Below are 24,472 nucleotides of genomic sequence, written 5' to 3'. Positions count from 1 at the left end.
CTTTGAAGGCCGAGTTTTCTGGCCAAAATTTTATATTCGTATTTTGTTTTCTCCAAAGTTTAGCTGTAAAGCAGCTCTTGTCAAAACAACCAGAACATCAGCGACGCCCAGACGCGTCTTGGAGGTGCCAAATTTCTATGGTATAATTTATTCTAAGGCTCTAGTCGGTGTGATCCTGTGATGATTTTATCTTATCACGAATTTCTTGGAACTGCTCGAGATAATAACAAAAAAACACACCCAAGGAAAGAATCGTGTGTCGTGTGTGTGTGAGGCGAGGTGAGGTGAGGCCTGTTGGGTGCTAGAACTAGGAGCTAGTGGGTGGTGGGTGGTGGTGGTGACTTGTCAATGTCTATAGAAATTAACGAATTCAGAGGGAATATATTATGAGATTAGGAGTAAGACAAGAGGTGAAAGGAGGAGGACATTTGTGAAGAATGAATGAGATGATTGATGGGCAAAGAAAACTTGTGACAAAGAGAGAGAAGGCAGTTGTGTAGGTAGGATAAAGGTCTTTAAAACCGTGTATGAAACAGTGTCAGACAGAGCAAAGAGAAACATACAAGAGAATAACACCCCCCCAACCCCCATAATATATATATATATATATATATATATATATATATATATATATATATATATATATTAGCCTGCCTCGACTGCTATACAATTTTTCATATCTATATTGATGCCAATGATCTATAATAATATCAAAGCGATGAATCAATTGGCTATTTTTCTCCTGTGCCTGGAAAAAAATACTCTCAAACTTGGGTCTTCACAAAGTCCCAGGTTTGAGAGTTGTGTTTTTTTGTTGTTTTTTTTGTTGCCAAGATTATGGTCATTTAAATCGATCGATGTTTGAATGACGAGTTTTCTGGTCAAATGTTAAAATATGGAGGGGGTGGGGGGGGGGGGGAATACGGCAGTATTGACAATTTTTTGACGGCTTGACTTGACGGGTGCTGTATTCCGATTGCTAGTTTCTGGTTTCATTTAATACTAATGATGATAATAATAATATAATATCAAGCAGACCACGAACTCACTCGCAGGACATTGTATAAGATCAATGGTGCATGCTGGACAAGTACGTATTTTCCTCTGTAAGTAGGCGTGTCGCAGGTCAGGGAGAAGTCGGGGCGGGGGAGGAGACGGGGGTAAGGGGGGGGGGGGGGAGAAGGAGTGCCCGAAGTCGAGCAGTGCCTAGCCATCGTTAACTTATAGCCTGACACTGGCCAAAAAACTGGCGTCAAAAGACAAGTCTTTGGCCACAAAGACACCGAATACAACAACAAAACAACCGATTTGGATCAACATCCATCGTGGCTTGTACTCTTGAGCACGTTTCCGGTCAGTTGTCTCCACGAATCACGATCCTCTGCGGTGCGCATGAAATTAATCTGTGTTGTTTTTGAAATAACATTTGGCTATTCTTGGGTTATTTAAATAAGTCATTCTTTGTCTTCCTCTAGCTCTGTCTTTCCATTTGGATAGAGGGCCATTACTGTAAGGTCATCCATCTTTCATGTTTCTTCCACGATCAATCTCCTAGGTTATGAGAATGAGGTGAGGTGAAACAACCGAAAAGTATCGCAAGTGCCGTAAAGCCACTGAATGCAATAGCAAAACAACCGATTTGGATAGAGGGCCATTACTGCAAAGCCGTCTTTCGTGTTTCTTCTACAATGGGTCTCCTCGGTTATGAGAATGAGGTGACGTGAAACGACCTAAAAGTGTCGCAGGCAACGTAAAAGCGACTTCTACGATCTCCTCGGTCATTAGAATGAGATGAGGTGAAGTGAAATGACCTAAAAGTGCCGCAATCGCCGTAAAGCGTCTGTAAACAATAGCAAAACAAAAAAAAAAGAAATCATCACGTTTAGTTTCGCACCAAAACAAAAAAGAAAAGATCACGTTTAGTTTCGCACCAAAACGAAAAAAAAAACATCACGTTTAGTTTCCCACCAAAACAAAAAAGAAAACATCACGTTTAGTTTCGCACCAAAACAAAAAAGAAAACATCACGTTTAGTTTCGCATCAAAACGAAAAAGAAAGCATCACGCAAAACTGCGCTCAAGGTCTCAGGGGTTTCGTGTCCCAATCTTTCATTTAGATATGCACGAATCATTTGACTGTAGTTTTAATAATGTAACATACACTAGACTCACAGACCATGGCCGAGTAGAATTTCACTGATTGCAAGATACACAAATATTATAACAACTCCTGGGTTTGAATTGTTGGGCCTATTACAATCATCATTGTCAAAATTGGACGATTTATTTTTGGTTTGAGTTATTTCAATACGGTACATGCCAAGTAATCGGAGATCCCCTTAGATAAATAAGGTTCAACAGTCGTGACGTCACTTCCCTCGTAATGGCCCATGGTAACTCAGTAAATGGCTCTAAGCTATCGGAACAATGGCGGAAGCCCTTATGAAGTATTTCTCCGACGAGTATAAAAGTGTATCCAAAGGAGAAAAAATTATAAATCTGATCATGTTTTGACTTTTATACATTCTGATCACTTGACATGTGAAAAAGTTCTAACCAGCATGAAGAATAAAAAGTTCTTATTTTCTTTGTTTAAGAACCAAGCTGCTCGTTGCTGAGCGGACGTGACGTCAGACTATTGAATCCTATCATGACATCTGACCTATTTCTTTTATCTTTTTAATTTTGCTTCTTTTTGTTTATTTTTGACAAGAAAAGTATACTCTCTCTCTCTCTCTCTCTCTCTCTCTCTCTCTCTCTCTCTCTCTCTCTCTATATATATATATATATATATATATATATATATATATATATATATATATATATAGTCGTTGATTTCACATACGTATAAGTAACATTTTATCACTTGAATGATATAGATAGTATTCGATTGGCTTAGAAGCTCACAACATTGTCATCCGGAAGTATAACGGACCAACACACAAATCTATGTGTAACATTGAACGTTTATAGTCTGGTTAATAAAGTTTAGTGAGAATTACTCATAAACATGGAGGGTAAAAATCAATAACAAAGATCCGAGTGACGTCATCTTCACTCTATTAATAGATGGAACGAATTTGACGTCACTTAGTTCTTTGATGTGTGGCAATGTAGTCTTGTGGTATGACACTCGCTTTCGGATCGGAAGATCCATGGTTTGAGCCTCGCTCGGCGCATAGTTGACTCCTTTGAAAAGGCTCTTTACACACACACTCTCACCGTACTCATGTGTAAAATGAATACCTGGCCGTTAACAGCGTTGTCTCAGAACGAAAATAAAAATAATTTGTAATATCGCCTAACAAGAGTCATGCATAACTCACTCTACACGTTACGTGTTGCTGTTGGTCAGAGACCTCTTGTAAAGCGCTTTGTGTACTTTTAGTCAGAGACCTCTTGTAAAGCGCTTTGTGTACTTTTAGTCAGAGACCTCTTGTAAAGCGCTTTGTGTACTTTTAGTCAGAGACCTCTTGTAAAGCGCTTTGTGTACTTTTAGTCAGGGAACTCTTTTAAAGCGCTTTGTGTACTTTTAGTCAGGGACCTCTTGTAAAAGCGTTTTGTGTACTTTTAGTCAGGGAACTCTTGTAAAAGCGTTTTGTGTACTTTTAGTCAGGGACCTCTTGTAAAAGCGCTTTGTGTACTTTTAGTCAGGGAACTCTTGTAAAAGCGTTTTGTGTACTTTTAGTCAGGGAACTCTTGTAAAAGCGTTTTGTGTACTTTTAGTCAGGGAACTCTTGTAAAAGCGCTTTGTGTACTTTTAGTCAGGGAACTCTTGTAAAAGCGCTTTGTGTACTTTTAGTCAGAGACCCATTGTAAAGCGCTTTGTGTACTTTTAGTCAGAGACCTCTTGTAAAGCGCTTTGTGTACTTTTAGTGGATATTGCACTCTTAAAGCACTTTTGTTGTTAAATGATAGAATTACTATCATCAGTATCACAATTCATTAGACTATTTATTTATGAGTTCGAGATGTTTGAATACCGTAAAATGGCATGAAATCCGACACCCCGATAGGGAAATTATCGTCAGTCTTGTCACGACATTCCACATTTTTAATTTCTATTTTTTTTTTTTTTTGATTTTTTTTCTTTTTGTTTATTTATTTTGACAAGAAAAGTAAACTTTTCATGAAACGGACAGTTTAATAGCAATGACTTGTAATCCTTTGGATAGGACACTTGTCTATGCGTAACCTGGAATCTTTATAGATAGTTCGAAGATGACGTCACTCAGGCCTTTGCTATTGTTTTTTGCCATCCGCGTTTATGAGTAATGCTCACTGAACTGTATTAACCCGACTATAAACGTTCATGGATACACACAGTTTTGTGTGTTGGTCCGTTATACTTCCGGATGGCAATGTTGTGAGCTTCTTAGCCAAGCGCATACTATCTATACTTTGTGTGAAACGGACAATAGCAATGACTTGCTATCCTTTGGATAGGACACTAGTCTATGCGTAATCTGGAATGTTTATAGATGGTATGCGCTTGGATAAGAAGCTCACAACATTGCCATCCGGAAGTATATTGAATGGACCAACATACAATACTGTGTGTAACCTTGAACGTTTATAGTCTGGTTAATTCAGTTTAGTTAAAATTTCTCATAAACATGGAGGGTAAAAATCAATAACAAAGACTTGAGTGACGTCAACTTCATTCTATCTATTTGTTATTGATTTTAAACAGCCATTTTTATGATTAGTGTTCGTTGAATTCTATCAATCAGACTATAGTTAGAATGAAGTTGACGTCACTCAGGTCTTTGTTATTGCTTTTTGCCATCCGCGTTTATGAGTAATTCTCACTAAACTGTATTTATGAACCAGACTATAAACGTTAAATGTTACACATAGTTTCGTGTGTTGGTCTCTTTTTCTTCTGGATGGCAATGTTGTGAGCTTCTACGCCAAGCGGATACTATATCTATAAACTCTCAAGGTTATACACACCAGTTTTGTGTGCTTGCTCATACATTATATCCGGGTGACGGATGTTGTGAGTATTAAACGTTAACGCATAGCATTACTGTACAATACGGGACCAAATTAACGAGATGTCGAGCCGTGTTATTATTCTTCACTTTTTTCATAATAACTGGACATGGAGCTGGTCTCTCTGATGCAATCAAGCATTGAAAGATCAGCGAACAATTTGGAATGAAAAGATTCTTAATAATAATCCCAGTGTAGTTTTATTTCTAACAAGGTCCAAAAATACGCCCCACTTTTGATCAACAACAACAAAAAAAACATGATAACAATTATATTGTTCTTATACAAAATTATTCCCCATTTTTTTCTTGTCTATTTTCTTTCTTCTTTTTCTTTAATTGGCCAAAAAAATTCTCTTTTAGTTTTTCATTTTTTTTATTTATTGATTTATTTTTTTTTAGATATTGGTTCCTCCAGCTTGCAGAATGTATAGATGGAAGGAAAGTGACGTCACTCGGGTCTTTGTTATTCTTTTCTTTTCTTTTTCTTTTTTTTTTTGCCATCCTCGTTAATGAGTACTTCTCATTTTTTTAATTTACTTTTTTTTTCATTAATGTATTTTCAAAATTTTTTTTTGACATATTCGAGATTTCATTAGCAATATTTGCAGTTGTCCTATTTCTACCACTTAACCACATATCATGACGGCCTTAGTCAAGCCTAGAAAAGCGTAGATCGATGTTTTTAATGGCCCTCGAACAACTCAAAGAATAAAATTTTGCTGGATTGTTTTTCTTCTTTTGTCCCATTTATATACATACATATATTTTATATATATATATATATATATATATATATATATATATATATATATATATATATATAAGAAGAATGGTAGTCTTTGCGCATGCCAATTTGGCAATGACTTTGTTGTGTTTAGTTATTGAATAGGATTGAAGAAGGAAATAAAAAAATTATGTCCCCTTGATCAAGATTGATTTGCTATCATTTACAAAATACGTCAAAATCTATTTCAATTCCCCCCCCCCCCCCCCCCCCCCCCCCCCCCCCCTCCCCACCCCAAAATGGTTCCGTTTTATAGTTATCTATATAAAGTCGTTTACTTTTTGTTCTATCTTATTAGATGAGTCACATTATCTCCCTTTATTTAACTCTCCATGGACATCTTTAACTCACTCAGTCCTAGAGGTTTTTGTTGTTGTTTTTTTGTGGTTTTTTTTTTTTTTTTTTTTGCTTCTTTTCAAAATTGGAAAAAAAATGTATTAAAAATGAGCATGTACATAGATAGTTTTATTCAACTACGATTAACATGTAAAAACATTAGCTTTGATACTACGCCTACAATTTGTCTCAGTAAAATGTAATAAATAGGCATGGGGTAAAAGTATCACTGGGTATGCAACTAGACTACGGATATAGTCTGTGTTAGGGTTGAGAGAGTTAACCCTCTCCATACCAACCACAGGGAAATCGTCCCATTCGTTACGATGAAATCAACAATTTTCTCATTCTAGTTTCTTCTTTTACATCACAAAATTCAAAGAAAAGTACTTTTTTTCCTATAGTTATAAAAACTTGACACTGTGTTTCAGATAGAGCTCATTTTGCTGAACAATATTATGTATAATGTCCCGTTCTATATGTTAAATGTTGCTGTTGACCAGGGACTCCTTGTAAAACGCTTTGAGCACATTTAGTGGATATCGCGCTATATAAAAAGCTCATTTTTTTAAAAAATAGAATGTTTGCGTTGATTTTCTGTTCGAGTAGGAAAAATGTATTTTTGTGTTGCGTCGTTGGTTGGCCTGATGGTGCAACGGAACATTCTGGAAACGGCTGGTAAGGAGGAAGTCAATAAACTTGCAAAAGAAGAAAAGGAAAAAAAAAGAAAAAATAATCTGAGTTTTGTTGGGTTTTTTTTTATTTCATTCTGCACTTCTACCAGCAGATATCTGCATTTGGGTTCATCGTCATGAATTTCTGCTGTAATATAAAGACATATAAAAGCCACGGTTTATATCATGCTGTATTGACAAATCATTTCCCTTGCATGGCCAATAAAAATACAGTTTTCTACTCAGTCGAATTCAGTGGGGGAAAACACACACGTATTTAAAACTTTGGCCAGAAAACTCGTCCTTCGTATAGCGCCAGATTAAAATGACCCTCATCTTAGAGAAAAAAATCTCAAACCTGGGACTTCGTTTATGAAGTCCCAGGTTTGAGATTTTTATTTTTCTCCAAGATGAGGGTCATTTTAATCGGGCTCTAGTTGAAGGACAAGTTTTCTGGCCAAAATGTATAATAAGTTGGGGTCTTTTTTTCAGACTTTGGCATAGTTGTCTCCCATGAGAACTGTATAGTGAACCTGGTTTCTCGTGCGAACAGCAGTATTTCCCTATTTGGATCCACTGAGAAACCGTTCTTCATGAATAGAAAAGAAGCGGCAGTATTGCTAGTTGCATGAATGATGTAATTTGAGCTTTTTTCTTTTTTCTTTTACTGCGCAATATCCACTAAATGTGCTCAGAGCGCACTCCGCCTGGCTGAGAGAGAGAGAGAGAAAGAGTGTGTGTGTGTGTGTGTGTGTGTGTATGTGTGTGTGTGTATCGTGTCAGTTGGATAATCGGTCGCCTCTGACACCGCGATAGTTATATGTGACCAAACGTCTCAAAACGGTCTTATGTCGGGATGAACTAGACGTTAAAAAGTCAAATTCAAGCTAAACGGGTCAAACACTTGAATTATTGCTATTTAGCATTCTAAATTTCTAATTTTTCGTACACCTAAATCGACATAAATGTTTTGAAAATCTGATCAGAGAGATGAATGGCGTACCATGATCACCGATGTCTGGCACAGACTTGGTACTTGAAGAAGAAGAAGAAGCATTCTAAAATATGATATCCATTCATTCTCCTCTATAAAGCATACAAACTCAACGTCAGACTTATATTTCTGGCTACAAATTCAATTTTCAGCATCTTAAACTTCCGGACTTAATAACGTTTTGAGGCGAGAGGTCACATATTCTCTATTTTCATCTGGTACTTATTTTAGTCTTCTCCATACCCCATATTTCTCATCAGGGTTAAATCCTTTTCTTCCCAATTCCAAACGTTGCCTCAATGACCCTGGGACAAAAACATCACAAGACCCCGTCCCGTCTCCACAACAAGAAAACCTATTGTTTGACTTCATCTTTCAATGACCCTCTACACAATCCTTAACATGACGCCACCTAAATAAATAAACACAACAAAGGAAGGGGAAAAAATACTTAATCAATAGCAGTTTTGAGCTAATAGGAGGCTTCAACAGTCCTGACGTCACTTCCCTCGTATTGACGCATATTTACTTAGTAACTAGTTCTATACTATCGGAACAATGGCGGAAGTCCTTATGAAATACATCTCCAACGAGCGTAAAAGTGTATCCAGAGGAGAAAAAAAAGCATTATAATTCTTATCATGTTTTGACTTTTATACATTCTGATCACATGACATGTGAAAAAGTTCTAGCCAGCATGAAAAATAAAAAAGTACAGATTTTCTTTGTTTAGAACCAAGATGCTGGTTGGTGGGCGGACGTGACGTCAGACTATTGAACGTCAACTTCATTCTATCTATAGGGAATGAGACTAGCGGAAGAGTAGCGTCCCTTGATTGGACGTCACCTTACAGAGAGAACGTCAAAATGGTTTTGCGCATGCGTCTCTCTCGTCCTCGCTTTCTGTGAAGTGTCTTATGCCGCACAACCAACATGACGTTCTCTCTCTAATAACTTTTCCGCTCGTGACTTCCGATCAAGGGACGCTACTCTTCCACTAATCTCATTCCTTATAGATAGTATGCGCTTGGCTAAGAAGCTCATAACATTGCCATCCGGAAGTATAAGTGACCAACACACAAAACTGTGTGTATCCATGAACGTTTATAGTCAGGTTAATACAATTCAGTGAGCATTACTCATAAACGCGGATGGCGAAAAAACAATAACAAAGACCCGAGTGACGTCATCTTCGAACCATCTATAGTATTTATTTAGTTGTTTTCTTATCGTGAAGTCCCGAGGGTCTGTTGTGCCTCTACAGCTAGTGTATCACCCTCGATGTATCGTTAAAAGAACATTAGTCAATTATAAATAGAACAAGCCACCCAAAACTGTAGAACATTAGTCAATTATAAATAGAACAAGCCACCCAAAACTGTAACATGTCTAGATAGATAGAGATTACATTTTTATACGTCTAAACATTCTCTGAACTTTTTCTGAACTCAATTGCGAAATAGGTGGTCTAGTGGTATGGAACTCGCCTTCAGATCGAATGGAAAATACTAGGTTCGAGCCCCACTAACTCTGAGCGGGGCATAGTTGATTGAGTCCTTGGAAACGGCTCTTTATTCACTCAGATTATCTCACCGTACTCAGGTGCAAAACGAGTATCTTACCGTTAACAGCGTTGTTTTGTCCGGAAAAAGAAAAAGTGTAACAAAGACCTGAGTGACGTCAACTTCAGATTATCCATTCTCCAGTCTATGGCCAGTGGGAGCAACAAGTCTGTTGATCATAGAGCGGTATAGATAGAATGAAGTTGACGTCACTCCGGCCTTTGTTATTGTTTTTATTATCCGCGTTTATGAGTAATTCTCACTAAACTGTATAAACCAGATTATAAACGTTTAAGGTTACACATAGTTTGTGTGTTGGTCCGTTATACTTCCGGATGGCAATGTTGTGAGCTTCTTAGCCAAGCGCATACTATCTATAGATGGAAGACAAGCGCATACTATCTATAAGGAACGCCATAGTCTTGGAGTTCTGTTTTGTTTTGTTTTTCAGTCTATTAATCATAGAGCGGTACAGAAAAGGCCATAGTCTATGGGTTCATTTTTTTGTTCAAAAATATTAATCATAGAGATACATAAAAGGCGAATGTCTTGGCGTTATCGTCATCATCATCATCATCATCATCATCATCATCATCATCATCATCATCATCATCCATCGTGGCTTGTGCTCTTGAGCACGTTGCCGGTCAGCTGTCTCCACGAATCACGATCCTCTGCGGTGCGCATGAAATCTGTGTTGCTTTTAAAATCACATTTGGCCATTCTTAGATTATTTAGATAAGTCATTCTTTGTCTTCCTCTAGCTCTCTTTCCTTCGATCATCCCAGATGTTACCAACTTTTCTATTCCGTCTCTTCTCCACACGACATGTCCCAGAAACCTTAACTGCCTCTTTCTGATGGCATCGATCAACATTCTTCCCTTTCTCATCATTTTAGTCTAATATGCGGCTATGTAGTCTCGTGGTATGATCGGATCGGAAGGTCGAGCGCATAGTTGAGTCCTTGGAAAAGGATCTTTATTCACATTTTCTCATCGTACTCAGGTGTAAAATAAGTACTTGGTCGTGAACAGCGTTGTCTTTGTCCGAAAAATTGTAAAATCGCCTAACAGGCGTCATGTCCCGTCCTACCTGTTAAATGTTGCTGTTGACCAGGGACCCCTTGTAAAGCGCTTTGAGCACATTTAGTGGATATTGCGCTATATAAAGCTCATTTTTAAAAATAATAATCATGGGTACAGAACAGACTGGGGAACAGCGTGGCTCAGTGGTTTGGTCTTTGCTTCATGCCCGAAAGATACCGAGTTCGACTACCCTGCCACGTTGTTGTGTGGCCTTCAGCAAGTCACCAAGCCTTAGTTCACTTTGCGGCGCTGCACTGCGGCTAACGCCTGGGCTATTCAAATCTTCCCTTGGAATAGATTCTAAAGAAAAAACTTCCCCTTAGGGATGATGGATAAATGGAATTTTATATTTTTTGGGAATTTATAACCTAGGCATTTTTAGTCTATTTTTAATTATAACAAATACAGAAAAGGCCATAGTCTATGCGTTCGTTTGTGTTTTGGTTTATTTTAATGGGATTTTTTTTCTTTTTACTTGTATACTTTTTTAAAAAATACTTTTGGTTTGGTTTGATCTGTTTTGTTTGTTTGTTTGTTTTTTTTCTTTGTTTTTTTTTTGGGGGGGTGGGGGGTTTATTGGTTTTTGTTTTTATTTTTTGGGGGTTTTTTTTTGGGGGGGGGGGGGGAAGGGGTTGTTTTTTTATTTTTTTATTTTTTTATTGTTTGTTTTATTCTTTTGTTTTTTTGTTGTTTTTTTTTTTTTTGTTTTGTTTTTTTTTGGGGGGGGGGGGGGGGGGGGGGGGGGTTTGGTCTAGCCAGCCGGTTGTACTTTAAAGGTTTAACAATCGATTTAGAAAAGATCATGTTCGTGTGTGGGTGTGAGTGTCTGCGTGTGTGGTTGTGTGTGTGTGTGTGTGTGTTTGTGTGTGTTTGTGTGTTTATTTGTGTGTTAGTGTGTTTGTGTGTGTGTGATACGATCAATGCATGCAGACTGATGCCATTAAAAGGTCATCTAATGGGGAGGTGGGGGGGGGGGGGTAGGTCTCATTATTGTTTAAGTCTCGTGATTTCAATGGAACAAAAAGGCGACGAGAGATGAAAAGAAAATTTGTCTCAATTCTATCATCATTTATTATAGAACGTTTGCTCTCGTTTTGGTAGCAGGGAAGAATTTGTATGGAAAGAGAGAGAGAGAGAGAGAGAGAGAGAGAGAGAGAGAGGGGAGGAGAGAGGGGAGAGAGAGAGGGAGAGGGACAGGGGGAGAGAGGGAGAAAAGGGGGGGGGCAGATGGGGGGGCAGAGAGAGAGATAGAAAGAGAGAGAAAGAGAGAGAAAGAGAGATAGAGAAAGGGACAGAGAGAGGGACAGAGAAGGGGGGGGGGAGCAGCGAGAGAGAGAGAGAGAGAGAGAGAGGGGGGGGGGACATACGAAGATAGAAATAGAGATAAGGACAGAGAGAGAGAGAGAGAGTTAGAAAGAGAGAGAGGGGCACTGAGAGAGAGGAGGGACAGAGATAGAGGGGGGTGATATGATTGGCAAGATTTACAGATAGAGGAGAGACAAGATAGAGAGAGCGAGAGAAAGAGAGAGAGAGAGAGAGATAGAGAGAGAGAGAGAGAAGAACTTGATTCCCAGTTCTTTCAGTACCAGTCACCGGTTTGGCGTCATTTTTTTACTAACACACTTACAGCGTCCGTCACCTCCCATAACCACCAGGTACTCTTTTATACCTTAGTAGAGTGGGGAAATAATATTATGTGAGCAGTTGCCTTTTCTAAAGACACAAGGTCGGGACCAGCATTTTTTACAATCACTGTCACCCATATTTCCACTGACCATGGTTAAGATCGTTTGATATCTGACGTGACCTCACTTCCATTTTCATTGATTGTTACCATTCTTGTCCCTCATGTTATGGTCCATTACATTGACTCTTGGGTACTCTGTGACTTTTCCTTCATTGCAATATTCTCTTTCTTTATCTCTCTCTCTCTCTCTCTCTCTGTCTCTCTCTCTCTCTTTCTTTCTTTCTCTCAACCTCTCTCTTTCTCTCTACCCCCCTCTCTCCCTCTCTAACTCTCTTAATCTCAATCTCTCTCCCTCTCTAAATATATTTTCTATCTCTCTATCCCTGTCTCTCTCTCTCTCTGTCTCTCTCTCTCTCTATCTTTCTATCTCTATCTATCTCTCTGTCGACCTCTCCATCAATCTCGCTCTCTCTCTATCTATTTATCTCTTTCTCTCTCTTTCTCTCTCTCTCTCTCTCTCTCTCTCTCTCTTTCTCTCTTTGCTTTCTTTATAACTTTTCGTTTTTGTCTGTCTACCAAGATATCTGTAAGCCTCCTTTGTTATTGCTGCTAATTTTGCTATGTTATTTTCAAAAGAGAAAGAGAGAGAAAATAGAGAGAGAGGGGGAAAGAGAGAGATAGCGAGAAAGAAAGCGAGAGAAAGAGAGAGAGATAGGGAGAGTGGGAGAAAGAGAGAGAAAGAGAAAGGGAAAGAGAGAAATGGATAGAGAGAGAGAGAGCAAGAGAAAGAAGATATATATATATATATATATATATATATATATATATTTATATATATATATATATATAGAGAGAGAGAGAGAGAAAGCAAAAGAAATAGAGAGAGAGACTGAGAGAGAGAGAGATAGAGAGGGAGAGCGAAAGTGTGTGGGAGAGACACAGAGAGAGAGAGAGAGAGAGAGGGGGGGGAGTAGTAGGTGAGGAGGACAGTGGGAGAGATATTGATAAATTTAAATAAGAACACGACTGATAATAAATCTGCTCTTTGACTCTAGGCGGCAGGCTAGGAGTAGTTTGAGATTTGAGATGGGCCGTGCCGGCTATTTTCACGAAAGCTGTTAGAGCGAGTGTCCACCAGAGTCGGCCTATTTGGACGGTAGCCACTGGCTATTTTCACGGATTTGGCCTGTCTAGAGATCAATTATCGAGGCGACCTCCATCCGGTGTATCACGCACGATCCCGCCTGCCCTCCAGGAAAGAAAAACAAACAGCAAAAAAAAAATATTTAAAAAGAAACGTATAGGGAATGAGATTAGCGGAAGAGTAGCGTCCCTTGATTGGACGTCACCCATAGTCTGTGACGTCACCGGCGGAAAAGTTATTAGAGAGAGAACGTCATGTTGGTCGTGCGCATGCGTCTCTCGTCCTCGCTTCCGGTGAAAGCGGCTTGAGACACTTCAAAACCAATTTGACGTCTTTCTGTAAGGTGACGTCCAATCCAGGGACGCTACTCTTCCGCTAATCTCATTTCCTATAGACAGCTATATAATGTTAGCATAAAGAATTTTAAATGTCCATTTTTTTTTATTCGGTTAATTTATTTCTGGTAGAATTTTGTTTTTAAAGTAGTCTTTCAGAGCGTCATTAAACCCTCCCATAGCCAGGTACTCTTTCATACCTTAGTAGAGTGAGGTAATAATATGTGAGCAGATGCCTTTTCTAAGGACAAAAGGCCATTTATTATTGGAGCCGGAGTTTATCCCGGTTTTTAAAGCGTGAAACGGACAATAGGAATTGCTTGCTATCCTTTAGATAGGACGCTGGTTTATCGCAAAGTACTTTCCGCCAGATCTGTCAGACCCAGCTACCCATTTACTGCTGGGTTGGTAGACAGGTGGATCAAAAAAAAAAAAATCCACTGCGCCCGGGATCAATCTCGGTCCCATTTCGTGTGAAGCGAGTGCTCTACCAACTGAGCTATCGTGACTTCCTTTTGGTAGATTTATTAGCCTTATATTCTCATTTATTTTCTTTTTAAAAATATTAATGTTTTTGGATTATTGACTAAATTACGCAATTTTTTGAATAATAATAATAATAATGTACTATTTTTGAGATTGAAGAAAAAAGGTGGAGCCAAGAAATTACGAATTTGGGAAAAACTAACACAACAGCTTCTTGAGCTTATTTATATAGCGCAATATGTGACCCTTCGTCTCAAAACGGTATTAAGTCGGGATGGTTAATATTTTGAAAATCAAATTGATAGCCAGAAATATCAGACTTGTGTTGAGTTTGTATGTTTGATTGAGGAGAATGGATACCTTATTTTAGGGTGCTGATGCCAACAATTTAAATGTTTGACCAGTTTAACATTTAATTCGGCTTTCAAGCATCTGGTTCGTTCCGACATAATACCGTTTTGAGACGATGGGTCACATATTCATTAAACGTCCTCAAAGCAAAGCGCTTTACAAATGGTCCCAGACCAATAGCAACACATAACGTAGAGAACGAGATATGACGCCTGTTAGGCGATATTACAATTTTTTTTCCGACAAAGGCAACGCTATTAACGCCCATGTACTCATTTTACACCTAAATGCGGTGAGAAAATGTGAGTAAAGAGTCTTTTTCCGAGGACTCAATAACTATGCACGGAGTGAGGCTCGAACCCAGGACCTTCCTATCCGAAAGCGATGTCATACCACTAGACCACATAGCCACAGTTAAGGCCATATATGTGACTAGTCGTCTCAAAACGGTATTATGTCGGGATGGTCCAGATACTAAAAAGTCAAATTATAGTTAAACTGGTAAAAATATGAAACGTTGATATTTATCACAGTAAAATATGATATTCCTTCTCCTCTATAAAGCAAATAAACTCAACTTAAGCAAGATAATTCTTGCTACAAATTCCATTTTCAGCATCTTAATCATCCCGACTTAATACGGTTTTGAGACGAGCGGTCACATACATATTGAAGAGTCTTGGAAAACTGGGTTTTCTTTGGGTCACGTGAGACTGAATAGACACTTAGATAAACACGATCATCACAAAGAGATTTCATCTTCTAAGATGAACAAAAATAATATAGCAAGTGTTTTCTCTCAGTTGTGAGATGAAATGAAATGAAATGGCCATCCCCAAAAACTCTTATTCCGTTCCAAATGATAATTGGACGTCTCTTACAACGAATTATGCAAAAAGGATACGGTGTGTCCTCTCCCAATAATGACAATTACGAGTTATCCCACGTAATATCAGTTATCTCCCCTTGCAAGCAGTTCATAGGAGTTATCTCCCTTTACATGCAATTCATTGCGTTTCAGTGCCTTCCCCCCTTTTTTTTTCCAAACCCCACCCCTTTTATTACGATGAAATTATATTTATAACAACCGTGACGTAATAACAGCTATTTTGTGTAAAAAAAGAACCCTTAAGAGTTTCCAGTTTCCACGAATGCATTTCTTGAACGAAAAGTGAGTTGAGATTTAATGGTAATGTTGGATATTATTATAATTTTGAGTGATGTTTTTATTATTATTATAGGCTAGACAGAAGCTTTTAAGCTTCATCTGGGATTCAATAACGTTGTATACAAATGAGGATTATAGTAAATTATCCGTCCATATGGCGATTCCCGTTTTCTCGGACGTTAAAAAGTTAGTTGTTAAGATATACGATCTTGACGTTTATAATTTTGAGACGGAAGAAAGAGGAAGAAGGGGGTGGGGGGGCGGAGGAGCAGGGTGAGAAGAAGAAGAAGAAGAAGAAGAAGAAGAAGAAGAAGAAGAAGAAGAAGAAGAAGAAGAAGAAGAAGAAGAAGAAGAAGAAGAAGAAGAAGAAGAAGAAGAAGAGAAGAAGAAGAAGAAGAAGAAGAAGAAGAAGAGAAGAAGAAGAGAAGAAAGAAGAAGAAGAAGAAGAAGAAGAAGAAGAAGAAGAAGAAGAAGAAGAAGAAGAAGAAGAAGAAGAAGAAGAAGAAGAAGAAGAAGAAGAAGAAGAAAAAAAGAAGAAGAAGAAGAAGAAGAAGAAGAGAAGAACAAAAAGAGAGAGAGAAGAAGAAGAGAAGAAGAACAAGAAGAACAAGAAGAGAGAGGAGGAGAGAAGAGGAGGAGGAGGAGGAAGAGAGAAGAAGAAGAAGAAGAAGAAGAAGAAGAAGAAAGAAGAAAGAAGAAGAAGAAGAAAGAAGAAGAAGAAGAAGAAGAAGAAGAAGAAGAAAGAAGAAGAAGAAGAAGAAAGAAGAGAAGAAGAAGAAGAAGAAGAAGAAGAAGAAGAAGAAGAAGAAGAAGAAGAAGAAGAAGAAGAAGAAGAAAGAGAGAAGAAGAAGAAGAAGAAGAAGAAGAAGAGAAGAAGAAGAAGAAGAGAAGAAGAAGAAGAAGAAGAAGAAGAAGAAGAAGAAGAAGAAGAAGAAGAAGAAGAAAGAAGAAGAAGAAGAAGAAGAAGAAGAAGAAGAAGAAGAAGAAGAAGAAGAAGAAGAAGAAGAAGAAGAAGAAGAAGAAGAAGAAGACGAAGAAGAAGAAGAAGAAGAAGAAGAAGAAGAAGAAGAAGAAGAAGAAGAAGAAGAAGAGAAGAAGAAGAAGAAGAAGAAGAAGAAGAAGAAGAAGAAGAAGAAGAAGAAGAAGAAGAAGAAGAAGAAGAAGAAGAAGAAGAAGAAGAAGAAGAAGAAGCATCTTGGCTATACCATTGGTATGAATAAATCATTGGTGTATTATATGTTTGATTCAATGAAACCAGTATCTTTTCATAGTTTTTTTCCTCCCTGTATATTCAATGAACTACGAATTTCCATATACCGTACATTATTAAGGATGGGGTTAGACGATCCGTACTGGGTACTTATCGTATTGTGCAATCATTTATATCATTGAACTCTGATTTATATTATTGTGAGTGTGCATAGTTAGATTATTATTATTATTATTATTATTATTATTATTATTATTATTATTATTATTATTATTATTATTATTATTATTATTATTATTATCATCATCATCATCATTATTTATTATTATTATTATTATTATTATTATTATTATTATTATTATTATTATTATTATATTATTATTATTGGTACTATTATCAGTATTGTTATTAATTATTATTATTATTGGTATTATTATCAGTATTATTTTTATCATTATTATTATCATTATTATTATTATTATTATTATTATTATTATTATTATTATTATTATTATTATTATATTATATTATTATTATTATTATTATTATTATTATTATTATTATTATTATTATCATTATTATTATTATTATTATAATTATTATTATTATTATTATTATTATTATTATTATTATTATTATTATTGGTTCTATTATTATTATTATTATTATTATTATTATTATTATTATTATTATTATTATTATTATAGTATATGACAATGTGTTTGTCTTTGTGTGTGTGTGTGTGTGTGTGTGAGAGAGAGAGAGAGAGAGAGAGAGAGAGAGAGAGAGGGATATTCCTGGAACTCTATAAAATTAATTTAACTTACTGTAAATAATACAATAAACGAGGACGGAATTATTCTCATTAAAGCAATCTGACAGATAAGTTGATAGATTTCAAGATGGGAACTAATGATCAATCAAGTCGGAGAGATGGGGATGGGGGAAATTTCATGGATTGGTTTGGAGTAACAAAAACAAAACAAAACACGATCTTGTCAAGTTTCAGACGTGAAGGAAAATTCAAAATCTCAATTCTAAGTCACACAAAATGTTTCATTCATCCATCCTTTTCTTTTCTTCTCAAACTAACACACTCTCATTCAAATTCAAGCCATTCGACAACACGCCATTTTGAACAGAAAACACATTGTTGTGTTTAAGTGAGGCGACAAAGACTAATTTTCAGAGACGGGAGAGCGCTTCTACTACTAGGCACTTGCAAGAAGTAGCTCTCGCGAGTTGAAAACAGGCGAGGATTTCTGTTTCCGTTTTTGAGGGGAAAAAATTTTGGAGTGATTTTAAAATGTTCATTCTTCTTTCTCAGTGGAATGAAATAGCATGTATTATATATCAATGGAAAGGGCATAAAATTCTACATACAATGATGCTAATATTATTATCTTCCTATATCATGATTTTGAGAAATCTTTGCGTAAAGAGAGTATATGTGTTTAAACGCTTATAACTTTTAAACCAGAGATGGTCCTTCTTAATAAAAACAAGTCCTTCTGAGATACATATTAAAGTAGCTTCTCTAAAAATTTCAGAGCAAAATATGTTTGCACTCAAAAGTTAGAGCTCCCCAAATAAAAGTAATTGGCCTCGATTGTTTACAGAAGCTGCCATTTTCTTATACTGATTCACTTCCTGTCGTCTGCTGCGTTTGAGAGATAACTTCGTCAATCCACATCAAAACTTTACATCTTTATATCTTACAATATATTCCATTTATGGAAGTTATTTTTGTTTTAAATTATTTAATTAATTGGCGTTTTCATGTCCATGCATTCATTTTATAATTTACAATTCTCTTCCTTTTTTTTCCGATTGATTTTTCACTGTTGATTTTGACGTTTTTCATCCTTTGATGGACGTCTGTCCAATTTAGGGGAACGATCACCTATTTTCGATCATTTTAAACACTAATACACCACCTCAAACATTTATCAGTCCATATCTCTGCTTTTATGAGGTCTATTTTCATTTTGAAAAGTTCAAAGTGAATAACTAAATGACGCCGATTCAGCGGTGTATTTGGTCTATCTACATGTGAATAAATATTTAATTGTCGACTTTTCCAAAATTCCAATAGGTCATTCATTTGCATGTCGTGATCTATTTTTCCTTGATTTCAGCTGTTTCAGCTCTAAACTATACCTTTCTCTCTCAATAAATAATTATTTTTCTGTTTGCAATGTATTACAGAGATGTTGAATTACCACATGTGAAAATTTCAAAGTTGTATCTGAAGCCGTTTCTGAATTATACTTGATTATCCATTGGGTTGCTGTGTTTTGGTCACATATTTACCTATAAGCTTCTATAGAGATTTTTCACCACATAAAAGGTCATAACTTTTTAACTAGTTGAGATAGAGCAATAATTTTTTCACCTCAGTAAATGTTTCACTCCCCTTTATTTTTCTACGCTAAATTAATACCGATATCACTATTTTGAAAAATTCTTGCAAGTGCCTACTACTACTGCATAGTGATTACGCCGTGGAATCACTATTCGCAGTGGTACTACTGCGAATAAGCACTTCATTACAAAAATACTGTTATATCGTCCAGATTAATACTGTTTTGAATTGGAAAGTCCCATATAACAGTGGCCTTCGTAAAGTTATGGCCTGACACTGACCAAAAAATGACGTCAAAATGCCAGTCTTTTGCCACAAAAGAAAACAAATCGTGAGTTGTATTCACTAGTTCAACCAATGAAATAACTTGTTTTCATGAGCTCTACTAACGACAACTCACTAGACGGTTCAAAAACCAAATAATGACGTCAAACTGCCAGTCCTTTTGGATTTCAGTGTCAGGCTATAGCATAACGGTGGCTACGGTATCAGGCTATAACATAACGATGGCTACGGTATCAGGCTATAACATAACGATGGCTACGGTATCAGGCTATAGCATAACGATGGCTACGGTATCAGGCTATAACATAACGATGGCTACGGTATCAGGCTATAACATAACGATGGCTACGGTATCAGGCTATAGCATAACGATGGCTACGGTATCAGGCTATAACATAACGATGGCTACGGTATCAGGCTATAACATAACGATGGCTACGGTATCAGGCTATAACATAACTCTACATACGAGATTTGCGCACGCACCATGTTTCATTTAATTTTGGGCGGAATCAGACCTCTAATGACCTCAGAGGTCTCATCCGATCAGAGGTCTGAATGCTCAAATGTAGACTTCAGAGGTTTGGTCCAACCAATGGTGAAAATCGAGACTTCAGAGGTTTGGTCCAACCGATGGTGAAAATCGAGACTTCAGAGGTTTGGTCCAACCGATGGTGAAAATCGAGACTTCAGAGGTTTGATTCACCGACCATCGTTATATTATAGATAGTATGCGCTTGGCTAAGGATATCGCAACATTGCCATCCGGAAGTATAACGGACCAACACACAAAACTTAGTGTAACCATGATCCTTTATAGTCAGGTTAATTAATACAGTTTAGTAAGAATTACTCATAAACGCGGATGCCAAAAACAATAACAATGACCCGAGTGACGTCAACTTTGAACCATCTTGAGATAGTTTGCGCTTGGATAAGAAGTTCACAACATTGCCATCCGGAAGTATAACGGACCAACACACAAAATTTAGTGTAACCATGATCGTTTATAGTCATGTTAATACAGCTTAGTGAGAATTATTACTCATAAATGCGGATGACAAAAAACAATAACAATGACCCGACTGACGTCAACTTCGAACTATCTATAGATGAAGCGCAGTTCTCTCTCTCTCTCTCTCTCTCTCTCTCTCTCTCTCTCTCTCTCTCTCTCTCTCTCCGATTCTTCTTCGTCTTCAAGTACCAAGTCTGTGCCAGACATCGGTGATCATGGTACACCATTCATCTCTCTGATCAGATAACCTCTGAAAACTAATATTACTCTTCTCTTTCTTTGTCACCCAGCTGTTCAAACTATTCAAATATATTTTTCTCAGTTTACCTTTAGATACTCTTTTTACCTTCTATCTTTCCTGTGAGAGCAAGATGTTCAATACATTTATGTCGATTTAGGTGCCCTAAAAATTGCATTTGTCTTTTTCTTATTGTACGAATTAATAACCTCCGATACATATCTGAAAGTATAATTTCATTCGTTTGTCTTTTGGGATACGCGGTGCAGCCAAGATCGCTCTCTGCACCCAGGGTTTGTTTGTTTGTTTGTTTGTTTTAGTTCTTTGGTTATATAAAAAGACAGGTCACTTCTAAAAGTTGGATTATTCCTTCACAAAGAGGAAAATGGAAAACTGGATTATCTCCATGTGATAGGCGCATCAGTGATTCGGCTTATGGCATAAGGTGTTATTATTATACTTGAGGTGTGGTGTTTATAACGCAATTTTCAATGTTGTAGTGACGTGTTTTGTTTTGTTTTGTTTTTCTCCAGTAAATTTATAGATGGTAAATTTAAAGTTGGAAATATAACAATATTGATTTAATATTATATATTGGATTCTATGCGCTAATTGGTTTGTATATTATACTTAATGATATAGATGAATTATCATATAATATCATATATATATATATATATATATATATATATATATATATATATATATATATATATATATATATATATATATATATATATATATATATATATATACATTTATGAGTGTTGGTGGGTACTTGTAGGTACGAAAGTGTTCGATAATGGTGGTTAGAGCTAATATATAAATGTAAATTTGCTACGGACATTTCTTACAAATGGATTATGCCGACTGATGAGGTGGGAACACTGAAACGAATCGTCTTGGCAAGAATAATGTGAGTGAAAATTTACATTTATATATATATATATATATATATATATATATATATATATATATATATATATATATATATATATATATATATATATATATATATAAATGTTTTGTTAGTTGCTTGTTTTGTTTTTATTTTCTTGATTTTTTTTGTTGTTGTTTACTTTGTTTTGATTTTTGTTTCTTTGTTTGTTTTTTTTTTTTTTGTTATATTTTTCTCTTTTTTTCTACTTTCTATTCTAATTTTTTGTTTATTTTCTGTCTTTGTTTTTTTTTTTTTTTGGGGGGGGGGGGGGGGGGGGGGGGACTTTTTTCGTTTTTGGTTTGTTTGTTTTGTAAATTTATTTTGTGTTGATTTGTTGTGTTTTGTTGGTTTCTTTTTTCCTTTTATTTGTTTTGTTGATTTGGTTAGGGTTTTTTAAGAGGGATTTTGTTTTTTTTGTTTGGGTTTTATGGGGGGGTTTTTGGTTGTTTTTTTTCTGTTTTGTTTTCTTTTTGGTTATTATTACATTTAGTTAGCTAGCTATGTTTATTGGTGTTTGATGTCAAATAATTTTTACGCCATAAATTGTGTAATTATGTTCATCTTATTGTTCAGCTTATTTCTTCAGCTAATCCTGGAGTACTCTACGCCAAAGTTTAGTGGTTATAATCATATTATTATATTATAAAAATCTGCCATATTGTAATGAACAAGCAACTTCAGACTGCACTCTTAACCTCCTCAAGTGACAGAACATTGGAAAAGCAGCCACACATACACACACACACACACACACACACAAAATATACTTAAGCACTTAAATAGCGCAATATCCAGTAACGTACTCAAATCGTTTTACAAGGATTCCGTAGCCAGCAGCAACACTTAAAATGTATGGTGAGACATGACGCCTGTTAAACGATATTATCATATTATTATTATTTTTAATTAAAAAAAAAAATATTTTTTTTTTGGGGGGGGGGGGATGGGGCAGGAACAACACTGTTCATGCTAACGGCCAGGTACTCATTTTCCACCCGAGTACGGTGAGGAAAGAGCATTTTCCCAAGGACTCAACTATGCGCCAGAGTGGGGCTCGAACCCAGGACCACTCGATCCGATCCACAAAGCCGAACAAAAGATTTTTTAAAATAAATTGAATACACTTTAGAAGACAAAATATTTTTTATTGACCTTTTATATAGCGCAATATCCACTGAACGTGCTGAAAGCTCCTAACAAGGGGTCCCTGGTCAACAGCAACATTTAACATGTAGGACGGGACATGACGCCTGTTAGGCGATATTACAATTTTTTTCGGACAGAGACAACGCTTTTAACGGCCATGTACTCATTTTACACCTGATTACGACGAGAGAATGTGAGTAAAGAGCTTTCTCCAAGGACTCAACTATGCGCCGAGCGAGGCTCGAACCCAGGACCTTCCGATCCGAAAGCGAGTGTCATACCACTAGACCACATAGCCGCACACGACAATAAAGACATGCTTCTCGAGACACGAAACCCAATAATTGACATTCCAGTTTACTTATTAGCGTCAAAAAGGTATGTTGGACTCTTAGACTAATTTACACTTGGCCATGTATGTCGAGACAGCTACAAGACCAAGTAGGTTGTAATTGGAATAATGAGCACTTCCTCCTTTTTCAACAACTTTCATGATTCAGAATCATTCGATTTTATTTATTCAATTCAACAAACTGATAAATTGGGGGGGGGGAGGGGGTTGTTTTTTAGATAAGGGTGTGAAGAAGAAGAAGAAGAAGAAGAAGAAGAAGAAGAAGAAGAAGAAGAAGAAGAAGAAGAAGAAGAAGAAGAAGAAGAAGAAGAAATGGTGATGATGATAAAGCAGAAGAAGAAGAAGGAGAACAACAACAACAACAACAACAACAAAACAAGAACAAAACCAACTACAACAACAGCAACAAGAACAACAACAACATCAACAACAAAGGCCACAACAACAACAACAACAACAACAACAACAAAACCAACAACAACAACAGCAACAAGAACAACGACATCAATAACAACAAATAACAAGAAACAACAACATCATCAGTAACAACAACAACAACAACAACAACAACAACATCATCAACATCAAAAGCCACAACAACAACAACAACAACAAAAGCCACAATAACAGGAACAACAACAACAAAAACAACAACAACAAATGCCACAACAACTAGAACAAGAACAACAAGAACGACAAAACCCACAACAATATCAACAACAACAACAACAACAACAGAAAACACAACAATGCCGTGACTCGGGGTACATGTGTATGTTCCTGAGGGTATAGATAGAACGAAGATGACGTCAATCAATCAAGTCTTTGTTATTGTTTTTGAAGATCAACTTTTATGAGTAATTCTCACTAAACTGTATTAACCAGACTATAAAAGTTCAAGGTTTCACATATTTTTGTGTGTTGGTCCGTTATACTTCCGGATGGCAATGTTATGAGCTTCTTAGCTAAACGCATACTATCTATAGAGTACATACAGAGGGTATGACGAAGAATCACAAAGTCAATGACAAGAAAAGAGCATTTTTAAAAAAATAAAAAAATTGAAACAATGACGTAAAAATATCAGTCGTGTACTTGAAAAAGTCGAGCTTTTATATAGCGCAATATCCACTAAACATGCTCAAAGCGCTTTACAAGGGGTCCCTGACCAACAGCAATATGTAACATTATGTAGAACGAGACATGACGCCTGTTTGGCGATATTAGATTATTTCTTTTCCGACAGAGACAATGCTATTAACGCCAGGTACTCATTTTACACCTGAGTACGGTGAGATAATGTGAATAAAGAGT

General features: G+C 36.6%; 1 protein-coding gene across 1 annotated transcript in view; it reads left to right on the top strand.

The window, feature by feature from the left end:
• LOC144978040 (uncharacterized) overlaps nt 1-24,472 on the top strand; it is a 207,112-nt gene that overhangs the window by 152,391 nt on the left and 30,249 nt on the right. Inside the window, exon 3 of the mRNA XM_078923523.1 lies at nt 1,998-2,138. The gene's annotated coding sequence lies outside the window, so the exon portion shown is untranslated. The remainder of the gene's footprint in view (nt 1-1,997; nt 2,139-24,472) is intronic.

The sequence above is a fragment of the Berghia stephanieae genome, chromosome 8 (assembly GCF_034508935.2).
Source record: "Berghia stephanieae isolate SIO BIC M18660-M18661 chromosome 8, UCSD_Bste_1.3, whole genome shotgun sequence".
Classification (NCBI taxonomy): domain Eukaryota; kingdom Metazoa; phylum Mollusca; class Gastropoda; order Nudibranchia; family Aeolidiidae; genus Berghia; species Berghia stephanieae.
This window is presented reverse-complemented; position numbering and strand designations above follow the sequence as displayed.